The sequence below is a fragment of the Hyperoodon ampullatus genome (assembly GCF_949752795.1).
Source record: "Hyperoodon ampullatus genome assembly, chromosome: 1".
NCBI classification, from domain to species: domain Eukaryota; kingdom Metazoa; phylum Chordata; class Mammalia; order Artiodactyla; family Ziphiidae; genus Hyperoodon; species Hyperoodon ampullatus.
This window is the reverse complement of record NC_136914.1, coordinates 37,113,084-37,129,877: the sequence shown is the minus strand read 5'-3', so window position 1 is coordinate 37,129,877 and position 16,794 is coordinate 37,113,084. Positions and strand designations below refer to the sequence as shown.

Below are 16,794 nucleotides of genomic sequence, written 5' to 3'. Positions count from 1 at the left end.
TTGGACATTTAAGTCGTGACTTTATTACTATTACAAGTAATGTTGTAGTGAGTACACATTGATATAAATATTTTCTATTTTTGGATTTTTTTTCAGGAGAGATTCTCAATATTGGACTTGTGATAAGAATAGTTTTGATACTTGAAAATTGCCTACTTAAGTTGTATTTCTTTTTGAAAGTATAGAATTATTGTGTGGATAGACAGATCTACAGGACAGATAGACAAGAAGACTCTTGAATACATGATATAAGATAAAGGAAGCATCATTGAGAGCATGGGCTTGTTCCAATCCAAAAAATTCATGGTAACTCATTTGATGTCCCTTTACTGGTCACATTAACAAAACCCCGAACAGTGATACAATCATGCTGGCAAGGTGTGTTGAGGTAGGTGCCCTGATGGTGAGAGTATAGATCATCATAGTCTTTCTAAAGAAATTTGATAATGTATTTCAAGACCCTTTAAGCAGGGAACCCCAGTACTAGAACAAAATCAGATATGTGGAAAAAACTGAAGCACAAAGTTGTTTATTATAATTTCCATAATAGTGAAGAATGAACTCCAATCTATTATCTCTAGCAATAGACTGTGGTTAATATAATATAATAAAATGTTATTTATGTATTAAAATTTTGGGAAAATGCTGCTTACATAATAAGTGGAAAAATTAGACAAGATAAATTAATTGATCAAAATGCCACTTTTTTACAAAAAGTGTCACAGTTTATAAAGATTCATAAATTCCCTCTGAGAGAGAACAATTAAATGTGGTGGTAAAGAAATGAATTCAAAACTAGGGTCAGAGAACAAATTTCAAAAATGCAGATATATGTTTGGTGGGGGAGCCACATGTCTTATTCTATACTTTGAAAAAAAAGAAAAAAAAAGATCAGCAGCTCCATAGTTCAGGCCTGTCTGCAAGATATAAACAATGGTTTATCTAGGAGAAATGTAATTTTTTGTTCCAAAATTAGAAAAAAAGTTTGTCAGTGGGATCCTCAAAATAAAATATCAGATTATGGGACAAACAACAACCTATACAATGAACTCATGTGACATAGATAAATTTCAGTGGTCTTTTTCTTTACATTATGTATGGCCTAAATATATGCAGATGACCTTAATAACAAAGTTTATCTATTAAAAATTCTTTTGACACAGGCATTTAAAATTTGGTTCTTTTAACGTCTCTTTGCTAATATGTGCACTTTAGGGGGATATTTTATATATTTAAGGATACTTGTAAAAGATGTGCCCTGTAAGCAAAGTTATTTCTCTGTAACTATAGGCCAACAATGAACTTTATATAAAATGTGATCCCAGTTAAGAAAAATGTATTTTTTTTGTATAAAAATGCATCAGTTCATAGAGACTAAAGAAAATATAACAAAAGATAAACATTAATTTTGTGGAATAATGAATTACCTTCTCCCCTTTTTTATACTGTAAATTCAGTAACTATACATTGCTTTTATAATCAGAAATTTAATCAGAAAGATCTTTAATTAATTTCATGCTGCACAAAAATTTCTTTATCTTTTGATAATTTCTGAAGTGTAACTACAGAAACTCCCCATTTACTAGAAAATCTGTAAAAGAGTTACAGAGAATATTTCAGCGTCAGAAACAATATGGTAATATTGCTAGTATGCTTTGAGAAAAAGAAGTGTCATTCGTTTCCTCAGTCATTCACTGGTTCAGGTTTCTACACTGGTGTATTAAACCACCCCAAAACTGTGTGGCATAAGCAATAACAACCAATCATTTGTTTATAAATCAGCAATTTAGGCAGACCTTGGCAAGGATATGCTCATTTCTCCAATACATAGTGTTGGTTCATGTAGATCAGTTATGTCTGAAGGATCTAAGATATGGCTTCACTCACATGTCTGTAGCATTGTCTGAGGTGACTAAGGTAGCTGAAGACTGCATGGTCCTTTACCTCCCTCTCTCTCTCTCTCTGTCTCTCTCTGTCTGTCTGTCTCTGTCTCTCTCTCTGTAGTCTCACATCCAATAGTGTGTCTCTTCATGCAACTTTTATCTCTAGCAGATTAGTCAGATCAAGCGACATTAAGGCTCAGGGTTCTAAGAGAGTAAAGCTGGAAGCTTGTAAGCATTGCATTGCTCAAATCAAGTCACAAAACAGGGCCAGCCTAGATTTGGGGGAAGGGAAATAAACTCCAGAACTTAATGAAAAGAAGTGGCAAGCATATACAGAGAAGGAAAAATTTGTGAGACACTATTTTAGGAGAAAATCACTATAGCTTTAAAGTCTATTTTAGGAGAAAATCACTATAGCTTTAAAGACTAGAAATCAAGTGGAGTAAATTCCCTAACTTTGTTCTTTTTCAAGATTATTTTGTATATTCGAGGTCATTTGCATATCTGTAAAAAATTTAGTATAAGTTTGTCAGTTTCTACAAAAAATCCTATCACGTTTTTGATAGAAACTTCATTGAATCTAGAAATCTATCAATCTAGAAAAGTGACAACTTAAAAATATGAAATCTTCTAATCCTTGAACATAGCCCATCTCTACATGTCATTAGGACTTTTTGTATTTCAGCAATACAAAATTGTATTGTAATTTTCATTGAAGATCTTTCTCCATTTTGTTAAATTTATCCTTAACTATTTAATGTTTATAAATGCACCTGTAAATAGTATTGTTTTTTATGTTTAATTTTCTAATTGCTTACTGCTAGATTATGATTTTTATATGATTTTTTATAGAGAGATTTTTCCTATAAACTTGGCAAATTTATTTATAAATGCTAGAGGATCCTTCTAGATCCCTTAGGATTTTCTCTATGCATGATCTTGTTGACTGTATATAATGAGAGTATTATTTCTTCCTTTTCAATAAGCTTTGCATTCCTCCTTCTTGACTTTCTGTATTTGCTAAGAACTATTCTACAATAGTAGTGAGTGGATATACTTTTTGTATATGTAGAGGGAAGTTTTTAGTCTTTTGCTATTACTCATGGTGGTAGCTATAAGTTTTGTGTAGATGCCCTTTATCAGGTTTGAAAATGTTCATATATTTCTAGTTTGCTGACAATTTTAATAATGACAGACAATTGAATTTGATCAAATCCACTTTTTCTGCATTTATTGCAGAAATTATCTGGTTTGTCTGCTTTATTATGTTAATGAGGTGAATTTCAAATGTTAAACCAACTTTGCATTCCTAGGATAAACCACTTTTGGTTGTTATGTATTACTCTTTTTTTTTTTTTTTTGTGGTACGCGGGCCTCTCACTGTTGTGGCCTCTCCCGTTGCGGAGCACAGGCTCCGGACGCGCAGGCTCAGCGGTCATGGCTCACGGGCTTAGCCGCTCCGCGGCATGTGGGATCCTCCCGGACCGGGGCACGAACCCGTGTCCCCTGCATTGGCAGGCGGACTCTCAACCACTGCACCACCAGCGATGCCCTGTATTACTCTTTTAATATATTGACGTATCTGACTTGGAAATAACTTGTTGAGGATTTTTGGACCTGTATTCATCAGGGCTATTGACCTAGCAATTTCTTTTCTTGGAATGCATTTGACTAGTTTTGTTATCAAAGAAATTCTGGCCTCAAAAGTAGGCCAGAAAACGTTCCCTGAACCTCTATTTTCAGAAAAATTGTATGTTGTTTGTATTATTTCCTCCATAAATGTTGGGTAAAATTTACCAGTGACATCCTTGGAGGTGAGGTGAAAGAGGTTGATCCTGAATAGCCCAGTAGGTTATAATAAGACATTTAGTTTTTATTCAAAGAGATATGGAAATACATTGAAAGATATTTAACAAGCAAATGAATAATTTTATTTACATGTTAAAAAGAAAAGATCACTCTCTGAGGGAAAATTAATATTTTCTACTACTCCACCCACAGAACACTTCTGACACCAAATGTGTGGGTTTTCCATAAGAAGCAATTCTCCAGTTCTTGGTAGACACCCACTGAGTGTCCTACGATTTAATCAATTCTGGCACTAACTGCCCAGATTTAGTGCAGACCCCACAGGATAAGGGCTCATTTCCACAAGTCTGCCCCCCTCCTACTTCAGGTACCAATTACAGGTCCCAGGTTGCCACCTGTTCTTCTGACCAACTAGCCATAAACCTGAGGTTCCTCAAGATCAATCATTTGCTATAATAGCTCACAGAACTCAGGAAAACAGTTCAGTTACTAGATTACTGGTTTATTATGAAAGGATACAACTCAGGAACACAGATGAAAGAGATGCATAGGGAGGAATGGGGTAGGGGCTCAGAGCTTCCATGCCCTCACCAGACGTACCACCCTCCTGGCACTACGACGTGTTCACTAACCTAGAAGCTTTCCAAACCTCTTCAGTGAGGATATTTTTATGAAGGCTTCATTATATAGGCATGATTGATTAAACCCTTAGGCTAAAGTTCCAACCTTCTAATTACCTGATTTGTTTCTCTGGCAACCACCCTTCACTCACCCCACCCTCCATCATCCTTATAGGCTTTCTCAAAGATGACTTAACATAAATTCAGGCATGGTTGAAAAGGGCTTGGTATGAATAACAAAGACTTTCCTTTCACCTTCTTCACTCCAGAATTAGTTTAGGAACTGCAGATAAAAAACAAATATTATAACAAAAGATGCTTCTATTACTCTTATAATTTAGGAAATTACAAGGGTTTTAGGAGCTCTTACCAGGAGCTAGGGATGAAAACCAAAATATATCATGGTATCGCACTCTGGCAATCTGAATATGCTTGTTTTGACAAATAAATTGTTAAGCTCGAGTCTTTCAGTAGTAGGGAGGCAGAAATACAAATTACTGGATTCTGCTGATTTTCAAAGAAGGATTTCCAGATCCATGGACAGTGAAATAAAATGAAAAGAGTAACGTATTTGTGGCCAAATGTAATTGTAAACTACATTCTTAGGGAATAAATAATCCATAATTTCCCAAGGAGAGTATATTATTTTTGGAAATGTGTCTGAGTATTCTGCCCCATCTGCTTTTTTAGTTACTTGACTGAGTTTAAAATTTCTCATGACCAAGTCCCAGTTCAGGTTTCAGTTTTTGGGATGTGAAGACAAACTGCCTGGGAACATTTTCTAGTTCAGGTTAAACTCACCAGTATTCACCATCAAAATGATCTAAAAAAGAATGTAAGTTAAAAAATTCAGATTGTGCATCATGTTTTGAGTAGATATTAGTATATAAAGCAAAGTACAGAGATTTTTCTTTGTGAAATATGTTAAAAATGACAATGAATAAGTATTTTCCCTTATTCTACTAAAGCTTATATCTCACTAAAGGGTCAACTGGACTTAGTTTTCATCTTTACATTTATTAAAACCTGAAAAGAAATTCCCACAGTAATTCTGCAAAGATAATCTCTAATTTTAATATTAAGGCCTATTATTATTGTAGCTCTAACATTAAGCTCTAAAATTTGAATTTTAAAACAAACTTTTTAAATACCATTTTAAAATTATAAAAGTATAGTGTTATTAAAATTTAATGTAAGTATTATTAAAATCATATTTTAAATTGTAACATTTTGTATACAATTTAGAATACAGAAGAATATAAGAAAGAAAGATGACTATTTCAAAATTAAACAACCCAGAGAGCTCTTGCTATATATATATAAACAAGTAGATATAGAGACTTAAATATAGAGATATATCTAAATACAGATATATATATATATATATATACACACACACACACACACACACACACACACACACACACCAATTACTGGAATCGCACAGTTTTTACATCTTGCTTTTCTTGTTAACATTACATCATAAACAACTTTCCATGTCAGTAAGTAGTTTTCACAAAACTGATTTCAGGGACAGTATAGTAATTCATCATATCATTATATTGGTTTGTGTTATGGGAGAAGAGAAAGATGGTTTGACAAAAAGAAATTAAAACATACACTACTTGAACTTAGAGATATTGCAAGTGCATGTGCCAGTTTTTATGAAACCATGCACTTTCTGCTCTTCTTTAATTATATCAAATGCTATTTTCCCAGTTCTGAGGTTCAAGTTTGAGACTTTTATGTATGCATAACTTATCAGTTAGATGATGTATTCCCACAGACTCCTTGACCAAAGTGAATTCTGAAACAAAGCACACTTTCATTGACCTGAAAGAATTTATATTTAATCAGTTTATGTCAACTGTAAAAAACAACAGATGTTGGAGTTCCTAACCTTTCTTTTCTTCATTATTTCTGTTTAGAAGGGAAAAAAATTAAAATATAACATTTTATATTAAACTTCCCCACTTTGAAGGGACAAAAATGAAATGCAGAATGTGTAAAATCAGATTAGAAGCAAAGTGTTTTTTTCATTTCCAAAGCTCTCCGGATGGTATCAGCTGTTAAAGAATACACAGTTTCGAAGAGCTGGGAAGGTAGGGTCAAAAATGTCCATGTGGGTGTCACCATCGTAGCATTAACTGCTCAGCAACAAAATAACTATGCACTTACAACAAAGCATTCAAGAGCAAGGACAGAAGCCTGGAGAAGCCAGTGATTTTACACACTGTCCAAGAATCCCATAAAACAGCTGCTGTCCGAGGTACCCCAGCTGCCCTCCCTTACACTGAGCTCATTCTGTCCTTGTCCCTCCTCCTCTTCTCCTGTGTTTATTTTTTGTTTGTTTTGGTGACTGACAGGATTACAAAACAAACTGCAAGTCTACAGAGATAAGATGAAAAAAAAAAAAAGCCTAAAATTTAGAGGCAGAAAACCCAGACACATTTTAATTTTATCCTCTGGGTAGCAATATAGCTTTGAGCATTACTGACCTGAGTTATAAAAAGTGAACTTGAAAGGGAGAGCACTATAGACACAGAAGAGATTCTCAAACATTATTTTGTATAAGAATGACCAAGAGAGAGAACTCAAGATTCAGATGCTCAGACCCCACTGACTCTCATTCTGAGTTAAAAGGTTTGAGGATACCTAGGAATCTTCATTTCAAACAAAGCCCCAGGTAATTATTTTTTTTAATTATTTTATTATTTTTTTTATGTCGCAGGTTCTTATTAATCTATTTTATACATATTAGTGTATATATGTCAATCCCAATCTCCCAATTCATCCCACCACAACCACCTCCACCACTGCTGCCACGCCTCCCAACTCCCCACTTTCCCCCTTTGGTGTCCATATTATTGTTCTTTACACCTGTGTCTCTATTTCTGCCTTGCACCATTTTTCTAGATTCCACCTATATACGTTAATATATGATATTCGTTTTTCTCTTTCTGACTTACTTCACTTTGTATGACTGTCTCTAGGTCCATTCCACGTCTCTACAAAAGACCCAATTTCATTCCCTTTTATGGCTGAGTACAATTCCATTGTATATATGTACCACATCTTCTTTATCCATTCATCTGTCCATGGGCATTTAGGTTGCTTCCATGACCTGGCTATTGTATTGTAAATAGTGCTGCAATGAACATTGGGGTGCATGTGTCTTTTTGAATTATGGTTTTCTCTGGGTATATGCCCAGTAGTGGGATTGCTGGATCATATGGTAATTCTATTTTTAGTATTTTAAGGAACCTCCATACTGTTCTCCATAGTGGCTGTATCAATTTACATTCCCACCAACAGTGCAAGAATGTTCCCTTTTCTCCACACCCTCTCCAGAATTTGTTGTTTGTAGATTTTTTAATGGTGCCCAATCTAACTGGTGTGAGGTGATACTTCATTGTAGTTTTGATTTGCATTTCTCTGATAATTAGTGATGTTGAGCAGTTTTTCAGGTGCCTCTTGACTATCTGTATGTCTTCTGGGGAGAAATATCTACTTAAGTCTTCTGCCCATTTTTTGATTGGGTTGTATTTTTAATATTGAGCTGCATGAGCTGTTTATATATTTTGGAGATTAATCCTTTGTCCAATGATTCATTTGCAAATATTTTGTCCCGTTCTGAGGGTAGTCTTTTCATCTTATTTATGGTTTCCTTTGCTGTGCAACAGCTTTGAAGTTTCATTAGGTCCCATTTGTTTATTTTTGTTTTTATTTTCATTACTCTAAGAGGTGGGTCAGAAAAGATCTTGCTGTGATTTATGTCAAATAGTGTTTTTCTTATGTTTTCCTCTAAGAGTTTTATAGTGTCTTAAACTTAAAACTATAGTATTAAGTTTTATAGGTCTTACATTTAGGTCTTTAATCCATTTTGACTTTATTTTTGTGTATGGTGTTAGGGGGTGTTCTAACTTCATTCTTTTACATGTAGCTGTCCAGTTTTCCCAGCACCACTTATTGAAGAGGCTGTCTTTTCTCCATTGTATATTCTTGCCTCCTTTATCAAAAATAAGGTGACCATAGGTGTGTGGGTTTATCTCTGGGCTTTCTTTCTTCTTCCATTGATCTATATTTCTGTTTTTGTGCCAGTACCCTACTGTCTTGATTACTGTAGCTTTGTAGTATAGTCTGAAGTCAGGAAGTCTGATTCCTCCAGCTCTGTTTTTTCCCCTCAAGAATGCTTTGGCTATTCGTGGTCTTTTATGTCTCCATAAAAATTTTAAGATTTTTTGTTCTAGTTCTGTGAAAAATGCCATTGGTAATTTGATAAGGGTTGCATTGAATCTGTAGATTGCTCTGGGTAGCATAGCCAGTCATTTTCATAATATTGATTCTTCCAATCCAATAACATGGTCTATCTCTCCATATGTTTGTGTCATCTTTGATTTCTTTCATCAGTGTCTTATAGTTTTCTGAGTACAGGTCTTTTACCTCCTTAGGTAGGTTTATTCCTAGGTATTTTATTCTTTTCATTGCAATGGTGAATGGGATTGTTTCCTTGATTTCTCTTTCTGATCTTTCATTGTTAGTATATAGGAATGCAAGAGATTTCTGTGCATTAATTTTGTATCCTGCAATTTTACCAAATTCATTTATTAGTTCTAGTAGTTTTCTGGTAGCATCTTTAGGATTCTCTATGTAGAGTATCATGTCATCTGAAAACAGGGACAGTTTTACCTTTTCTTTTCCAATTTGTATTCCTTTTATTTCTTTTTCTTCTCTGATTGCCATGGCTAGGACTTCAAAAACTATGTTGAATAACAGTGGTGAGAGTGGACATCCTTGTCTTGTTCCTGAACTTAGAGGAAATGCTTTCAGTTTTTCACCATTGAGAATGATGTTTGCTGTGGGTTTGTCATACATGGCCTTTATTATGTTGAGGTAGTTCCCTCTATGCCTACTTTCTGGAGATCTTTTATCATAAGTGGGTGTTGAATTTTGTCAAAAGCTTTTTCTGCATCTACTGAGATGATCATATGGATTTTATTCCTTAATTTGTTAATATGGTGTATCACATTGATTGATTTGCATATATTGGAGAATCCTTGCATCCCTGGGATAAATCCCACTTTCATGGTGTATGATCCTTTTAATGTGTTGTTGGATTCTGTTTGCCAGTATTTTGTTGAGGATTTTTGCATCTATATTCATCAGTGATATTGGTCTGTAATTTTCTTTTTTATAGTATCTTTGTCTGGTTTTGGTATCAGGGTGATAGTGGCCTTGTAGAATGAGTTAGGGAGTGTTTCTTCCTCTGCAATTTTTTGGAAGATGTTGAGAAAGATGGGTGTTAGCTCTTCTCTAAATGTTTGGTAGAATTCACCTGTGAAGCCATCTGGTCATGGGTTTTTGTTTGTTGAAATATTTTAATCACAGTTTCCATTTCAGTGCTCGTGATTGGTCTGTTCATACTTTCTATTTCTTCCTGTTTCAGTTTTGGAAAGTTATATCTTTCTAAGAATTTGTCCATTATTTTCAGGTTGTCCATATTAATGGCATAGAGTTGCTTGTAGTAGTCTCTTATGATGTTTTGTATTTCTGCGGTGTGCGTTGTAACTTCTTTTTCTTTTCTAATTTTATTGATTTGATTCCTCTCCCTCTTTTTCTTGATGAGTCTGGCTAATGGTTTATCAATTTTGTTTATCTTCTCAAAGAACCAGCTTTTAGTTCTATTGATCTTTGTTCTTGTTTTCTTTGTTTCTATTTCATTTATTTCTGCTCTGATCTTTATGACTCTTTCCCTCTACTACCTTTGGGTTTTGTTTGTTCTTCTTTCTCTGGTTTCTTTAAGTGTAATGTTAGATTGTTTATTTGAGATTTTTCTTGTTTTTTGAGGTAGGATTGTATTGCTATAAACTTCCCCGTTAGAACTGCTTTTGCTGCATCCCATAGGTTTTGGATCATCGTGCTTTTCTTGTCATTTGTCTCTAGGTACTTTTTGATTTCCTCATTGATTTCTTCAGTGATCTCTTCTTTATTTAGTAACGTATTATTTAGCCTCCATGTGTTTGTGCTTTTTATGGTTTTTTTCCCTGTAATTGATTTCTAATCTCATAACATTGCCGTCGGAAAAGATGCTTGATATGATTTCAATTTTCTTAAATTTACCAAGGTTTGATTTGTGACCCAAGATGTGATCTATCCTGGAGAATATTCCATGTGCACCTGAGAAGAAAGTGTAATCTGCTGTTTTCAGATGGAATGTCCTATAAATATCAATTAAATCTCTCTCATCTATTGTGTCACTTGAAGCTTGTGTTTCCTTATTAATTTTCTGTCTATATGATCTGTCCATTGGTGTAATGAGGTGTTAAAGTCTCCCACTGTTATTGTGTTGCTGTCAGTTTTCTCTTTTATAGCAGTTAGCAGTTGCCTTATGTACAAAGGTGCTCCTATGTTGGGTGCATATATATTTATAACATTATATCTTCTTCTTGGATTGATCCCTTGATCATTATGTAGTGTCCTTCCTTGTCTCTTGTAACAGTCTTTATTTTAAAGTCTATTTTATCTCATATGAGTGTTGTTACTCTAGCTTTCTTTTGATTTCCATTTGCATGGAATATTTTTTTTCCATCCCCTCACTTTCAGTTTGTATGTGTCCCTAAGTCTGAAGTGGGTTTCTTGTAGACAACATATATATGGGTCTTGTTTTTGTAACCATTCAACAAGCTTGTGTCTTTTGGTTGGAGCATTTAATCCATTCATGTTTAAGGTAATTATCAGTATATATGTTCCTATTACCATATTCTTAATTGTTATCAGTTTGTTTTTGTAGGTCTTTTTCTTCTCTTGTGGTTCCCACTTAGAGAAGTTCCTTTTGTTATACAGCTGGTGGTGCTGAATTCTCTTAACTTTTGCTTGTCTGTAAAGCTTTTGATATCTCTTTCGAATCTGAATGAGATCCTTGCTGGGTAGAGTAATCTTGGTTGTAGGTTCTTCCCTTTCATCACTTTAAATATATCATGCCACTTGCTTCTGGCTTGTAGAACTTCTGCTGAGAAATCAGCTGTTAACCTTATGGGAATTCCCTTGTATGTTATTTGTCATTTTTCCCTTGTTGCCTTTAATAATTTTTCTTTGCCTTTAATTTTTGTCAATTTGATTACTATGTGTCTCAGTGATGTGTCTTTGTGTGTTTCTCCTTGGGTTTATCCCGCCTGGTACTCTCTGCACTTCCTGGACTTGGGTGGCTATTTCTTTTCCCATGTTAGGGAATTATTCGACTATAATCTCTTCAAATATTATCTCAGGTCCATTCTCTCTCTCCTTCTGGAACCCCTGTAATTCAAATGTTTGTACATTTAATGTTGTCCCAGAAGTCTCTTAGGCTGTCTTCAATTCTTTTCATTCTTTTTCCTTTATTCTTTTCCATGGCAGTGAATTCTACCATTCTGTCTTCTAAGTCACTTATCCGTTCTTCTGCCTCAGTTATTCTGCTTGATTCCTTCTAGTGTATTTTTCATTTCAGTTATTATGTTGTTCACCTCTGTTTGTTTGTCTTTAATTCTTCTAGTTGTTTGTTTTTTAATTCTTCTAGGTCTTTGTTAAACATTTCTTGCATCTTCTGGATCTTTGCCTCCATTATTTTCCTGAGGTCCTGGATTATCTTCACTATCATTATTCTGAATTCTTTTTCTGGAAGGTTGCCTATCTCCACTTTATTTAGTTGTTTTTCTGGGGTTTTATCCTGTTCCTTCATCTGGTACATAGTCCTCTGCCTTTTCATTTTGTTTATCTTTCTGTGAATGTGGTTTTCATTCCACAGGCTGCAGGATTGTATTTCTTCTTGCTTCTACTGTCTGCCCTCTGGGGTACAAGGCTCTCTGACCTTAGATAATTCTTATATACATGGTACTCTAACCACAACTTGTGAAATAGTAGCCAGACTATGGGCTGCAAGAGTGTGGGTTAAAGTGAAACTGATCATTTGAAGTGATGTGCCTCAGTTTTCTCATATATGAAATTGAGAAAAAAGTTTAACCTCATGGCACTAATGAAAGCAACATATTATTTCTGACTAAGCTAAGCAAGTCTTACCCTACTTTGAAAGATGAATTACTTTCTGGGGTGTACAGTTTATGTGTAAAATATAAAATTTCCTATCTGCTAAAATAGGTCTGAAAGTTTAGAACAGCCTGAAACGTACGTCCTTGCACCTATGATTTGATCCATGTGAAAACTCAAAGACTGGGGAGTTCGGTAATGCACTACAGGTATAGAGCCTTTGTATCATAGTGTGAATAAAGATCTACTGGTTAGGTCTGATGGAAGAAAGTGAAGAAAGAAAATACTAGCTTGAGGACATGTGGATAGGTAAAGTGTTGGAAAAGCAAAGAACAGACTCCCAGAAGTTTGCCTAAGGCAAGCCCTGAACTTGTAGATGGCAAAATGGCTACCTGTTTTCAGCAACCGAAATGATTCTCCAAAGTTCAGAAAAAGACCAGCCCTCCAAAGTCCTAGGCAGCTGTTTAGCTGTGGTAACTCTTAATGTTTCTATATTTCAATGCAGTTCTTAGATATTATGATGGCTTGACAAGATTGATAACCATTGTCTTAGAGTACTTCTCAAATATCTGTCATTCACATAGGACCATCCTGACTTTAGCCATATTCATATAACACCTGTACTTGGTTACTGAACTTTTTCTTTAAGTTTATTCACTGTTTTTTAAATCAATTTTGTTGTAAAAGGAACTTGATATCATTTTTTAGTTGAAAATCAGCACTTGCCATAAATAAAAGTTTAATATAGCACAAATGCAATAGCCACAAAGAGGGTATTAAATGCCATCTGAATACAGCTGCTTTGGGAAGACTCTGACCCTTTGGACCTCTGTTTATTTGACGAAAGTGGAGGTTGGCACATGCTAGGACCACTTGAACACATCTCTCATCCCCAACTGATACTTCCTACTTGTTATAATCAGGAGAACTGAAAGGCAATCGAGAATGGACTAATGTTCCTACTGTGTAATATAATGTATCTTAGTGTCCTGTCCGTGTGGCACCTGACTTGGAATAGCCCACGCTTTGGGAAGTACAGTCAGATTGCTCTTTGCTAGCACTGACAGGCTGACTTCCCTGAATGCTTGGCTTCTTATCTAACTTGAACCATGGGTGTAACTGGCAAGGGTTCCATGAAACCCCCTTGTAAACATACTAAGTTCTGAAAAATTAATGAGCTTTAAGGGAAAATATTCCATATGTGGAAAATACTCACCCGAATGGATACTTACTAAATATTTTACATAAGACAGGTTGTTAGCTAGAAATCTGTCATGTTCCATTGTGCTTACTCTCTTGGTGATGTATCTAAAAAGCCAGTACATGTGAAGTGGGGGAACTGAATTACACCTTCCTTTCAATTTAGCTTTGAATAAATTTAAGTTCACTTCCAATGAAACCTGATTGAATGATGAAGAAAAATAGCCAATTAACCAAGAAGTTTCCCAGTATTTGGCGTATCTATCAATTGGCATTTGTGTACTTATTTGCAAAGAAGTAGTGTAGGAATAAGAGTTCAGGCTTTGATGAGAAGCAGGTACCATTTACGACCTATGTTAACAATCTGAGACTAGTTACTTAACTTCTCCAAATTCCCAGTTTCCTCATATGTAAAATGGAAATAACACTTAACCCCCTCAGAGTTGTTGTATTCATGAATTTAAAAATAAAACAAAATGGAACAAAAACACCAGGAGTAAGTGGTACAGTGTGAAGAAGACATTTAGCACATTTATTGTCATTGTAAGTATCATGATGTTGGTGATGATGGTTTTAACATTTTGTATGACAAGGAAAAGTAATATCCTGAACCCATAGATACATAAACCAGTGCTTAACCATAAACTCTTAAGTGTTTTTAATCCAGAATATCTTCATTTCTGTTTTGAAATCTCCATAGCAATTCCTACTGAAAGAAATAAGATAACTATAATGTTTTATGTTCTGAAAGTGTGTTTTTGTGTATCTTGTAAGCCAGATTGTAAATATTCTTGCATGAGTTTGGTGAAAGTACATCCCTTAAAGGTATATATTTTCTGAAATAAATTTATTGAGTCATATTTTACATATCATGCAATTCACCAATTTCAAGGATACAATTCAATGATTTTTAACAAATTTACCTAGTTATGCAACCATTACCATATATTGGGTTTAGCACATTTTCATCACCCAAATAGCATCTTTTATACCATTTACTGTTATTCCCAGCAGCCCTTCCTCCCCAGGCAACCACTAATGTACTTACTTTCTGTCTCTATAGATTTTCCCTTTTCTGGACATTTTGTATAAATAGAATTATTCAATACATGGTCTTTTGCATCCAGCTTTTTTCTCTTAGCATAATGCTTTTGATATTTGTCCATGTTATAGCATGTATCAATAGTTTGTTGCTTTGCATTGATGAATAGAATTTTTTTTTTTTTTTTTTTTGGCTGTGTTGGGTCTTCGTTTCTGTGCGAGGGCTTTCTCTAGTTGTGGCGAGTGGAGGCCACTCTTCATTGCGGTGCACGGGCCTCTCACTATTGTGGCCTCTCTTGTTGTGGAGCACAGACTCCAGACGCACAGGCTCAGTAGTTGTGGCTCACGGGCCTATTTGCTCCGTGGCATGTGGTATCTTCCCAGACCAGGGAAGCAGGCAGATTCTCAACAACTGTGCCACCAGGGAAGCCCCGATGAATAGAATTTTATTTTGTAGATATACTACAGTTTGTTTATTCATTCATCAGTTGGTCAATATTTCACTAGTTTCTGTTTTGTGGCTTTTATGAAGAATGTTGCTGTGAACATGCATGTACAACTTTTTGTGTGGACATGTTTTCATTTCTCTTGGGTGTATACCTAGAAGTAGAATTGCTAGATCTACATTTAACATTTGGGGAATTGCCAAACTGTTTCCCAAAGTGGCTGCAACATTTTATATTCAACCAGCAATGTATGAGTGTTCCAATTTTTTATCCTAGCCATTCTGGTGAATGTGAAATGGTATCTCATTGTTGTTTTAGTTTGCATTTCCTTAATGACGACTGATGTTGTGTATTTTTTTATGTGCTTATGAACCATTCATGCATACACTTTAGAAGGTATATGGTTTTTAAATGTTTGATTTTTCTGGTTATCTTGATAATTTATTATAAGGAAATGGTTGAAAAATTGCTAAAGAATCAAAATAGTGTTCTGGGAATTGAGATAAACATCTGTGATATCATGAGAGTATGCCTATGCATATTCATGAGGATCTCACTGTGGATATTCATTGAAAACTCTGTATTTATAAAGTAAAATTCTACATGTATGACTATAATATGAACTCAAAGAAAGTAGAGAATTTTGACTCTTGATCACCTTTTTTATCCCTAGCACCTAGAGCAGTGTCTGACACAATGTAGGCATTCAATAAACCTTTGCTGAATAAATGGATGCAAGGAGTATATTTTGAATATATTTGTTGGGTAAAAGAGTGCAAATATTTCTGATATCTCAATAAGTAGACAACTCATGTTCTTATTTTCATAGATTAGAATTCAGGAAATTTGAAAATTGTCATGTTTTAAAACAACTTCTAAAATTCTGTTAAAATCTCATTTTTGTCAACTCAAGCAAAATGCCTGCCGATGTTAATGTGGAGTCATAATCTTACGAATGGGAACACAATTTCATAAAAGCCACAGATCTAAATTAAAACCAGTACCTTTGTTTGTTTTGTATTCCAGAAATGCTCCATGAATATGGATGCATTATACTTCCAAAGTGAACTAGATTTTGATTTATAACAAAACAACAACAAAAAAATAAAAACAAACCCCCTAACTTCTGCTCAGTACAATTTGTCTCTCTTCCCGCTTGCACTGACCTCTCTTAAATATAGTCCTAGTAGATAACAGCACTAATATAATACATATCTGTATACGTGGTAGCAAAGTATCCTTTCCAACAAAGAACATGACAGCATCTATTAGAAGGAGAGTCACAATAAATACATAATTGGATCCTTTTAAAGCTTTTTAGTCTTTCCCCCAATACCTATATATACACACAAATTAATAAACTGGAAAGGTATCATTTTAGCTCTTATGTGGAGAATGCTTTTGTGTTGTAATAAAAGACTATTGAAGTGTTCAGAGTAATAACATGTTCTGCATGGACTTGAACAGTTTGGGTGTTGATTTTGTAGATTCACCTGGATATGCCAGAAAACCCTTTTAAGTTCCTTCTAACACCATGAGTTACAGATTCAACAGTGTAAAATTAGGCATTTCTTTATTCATCTCCTTTATAACAGGGGTCCCCAGCTCCCGGGCCGTGGACCTGTACGGGTCCGCAGCCTGTTAGGAACCGGGCCGCACAGCAGGAGGTGAGCAGCGGCAGAGCGAAGCTTCATCTGCTGCCCCCCCGTTGCTCCCTAGAGCCTTGCATTACCGCTTGAACCATTCTCCCGCCCCCGCCCCCGTCCGTGGAAAAAC

General features: G+C 35.0%; 1 protein-coding gene across 2 annotated transcripts in view; it reads left to right on the top strand.

Annotated features, from left to right (window-relative positions):
* Window positions 1-16,794, top strand: part of ARHGAP24 (Rho GTPase activating protein 24) — a gene marked incomplete at both ends in the record, with an annotated part of 409,839 nt that overhangs the window by 360,014 nt on the left and 33,031 nt on the right. The gene's annotated exons all lie outside the window — the stretch shown is intronic.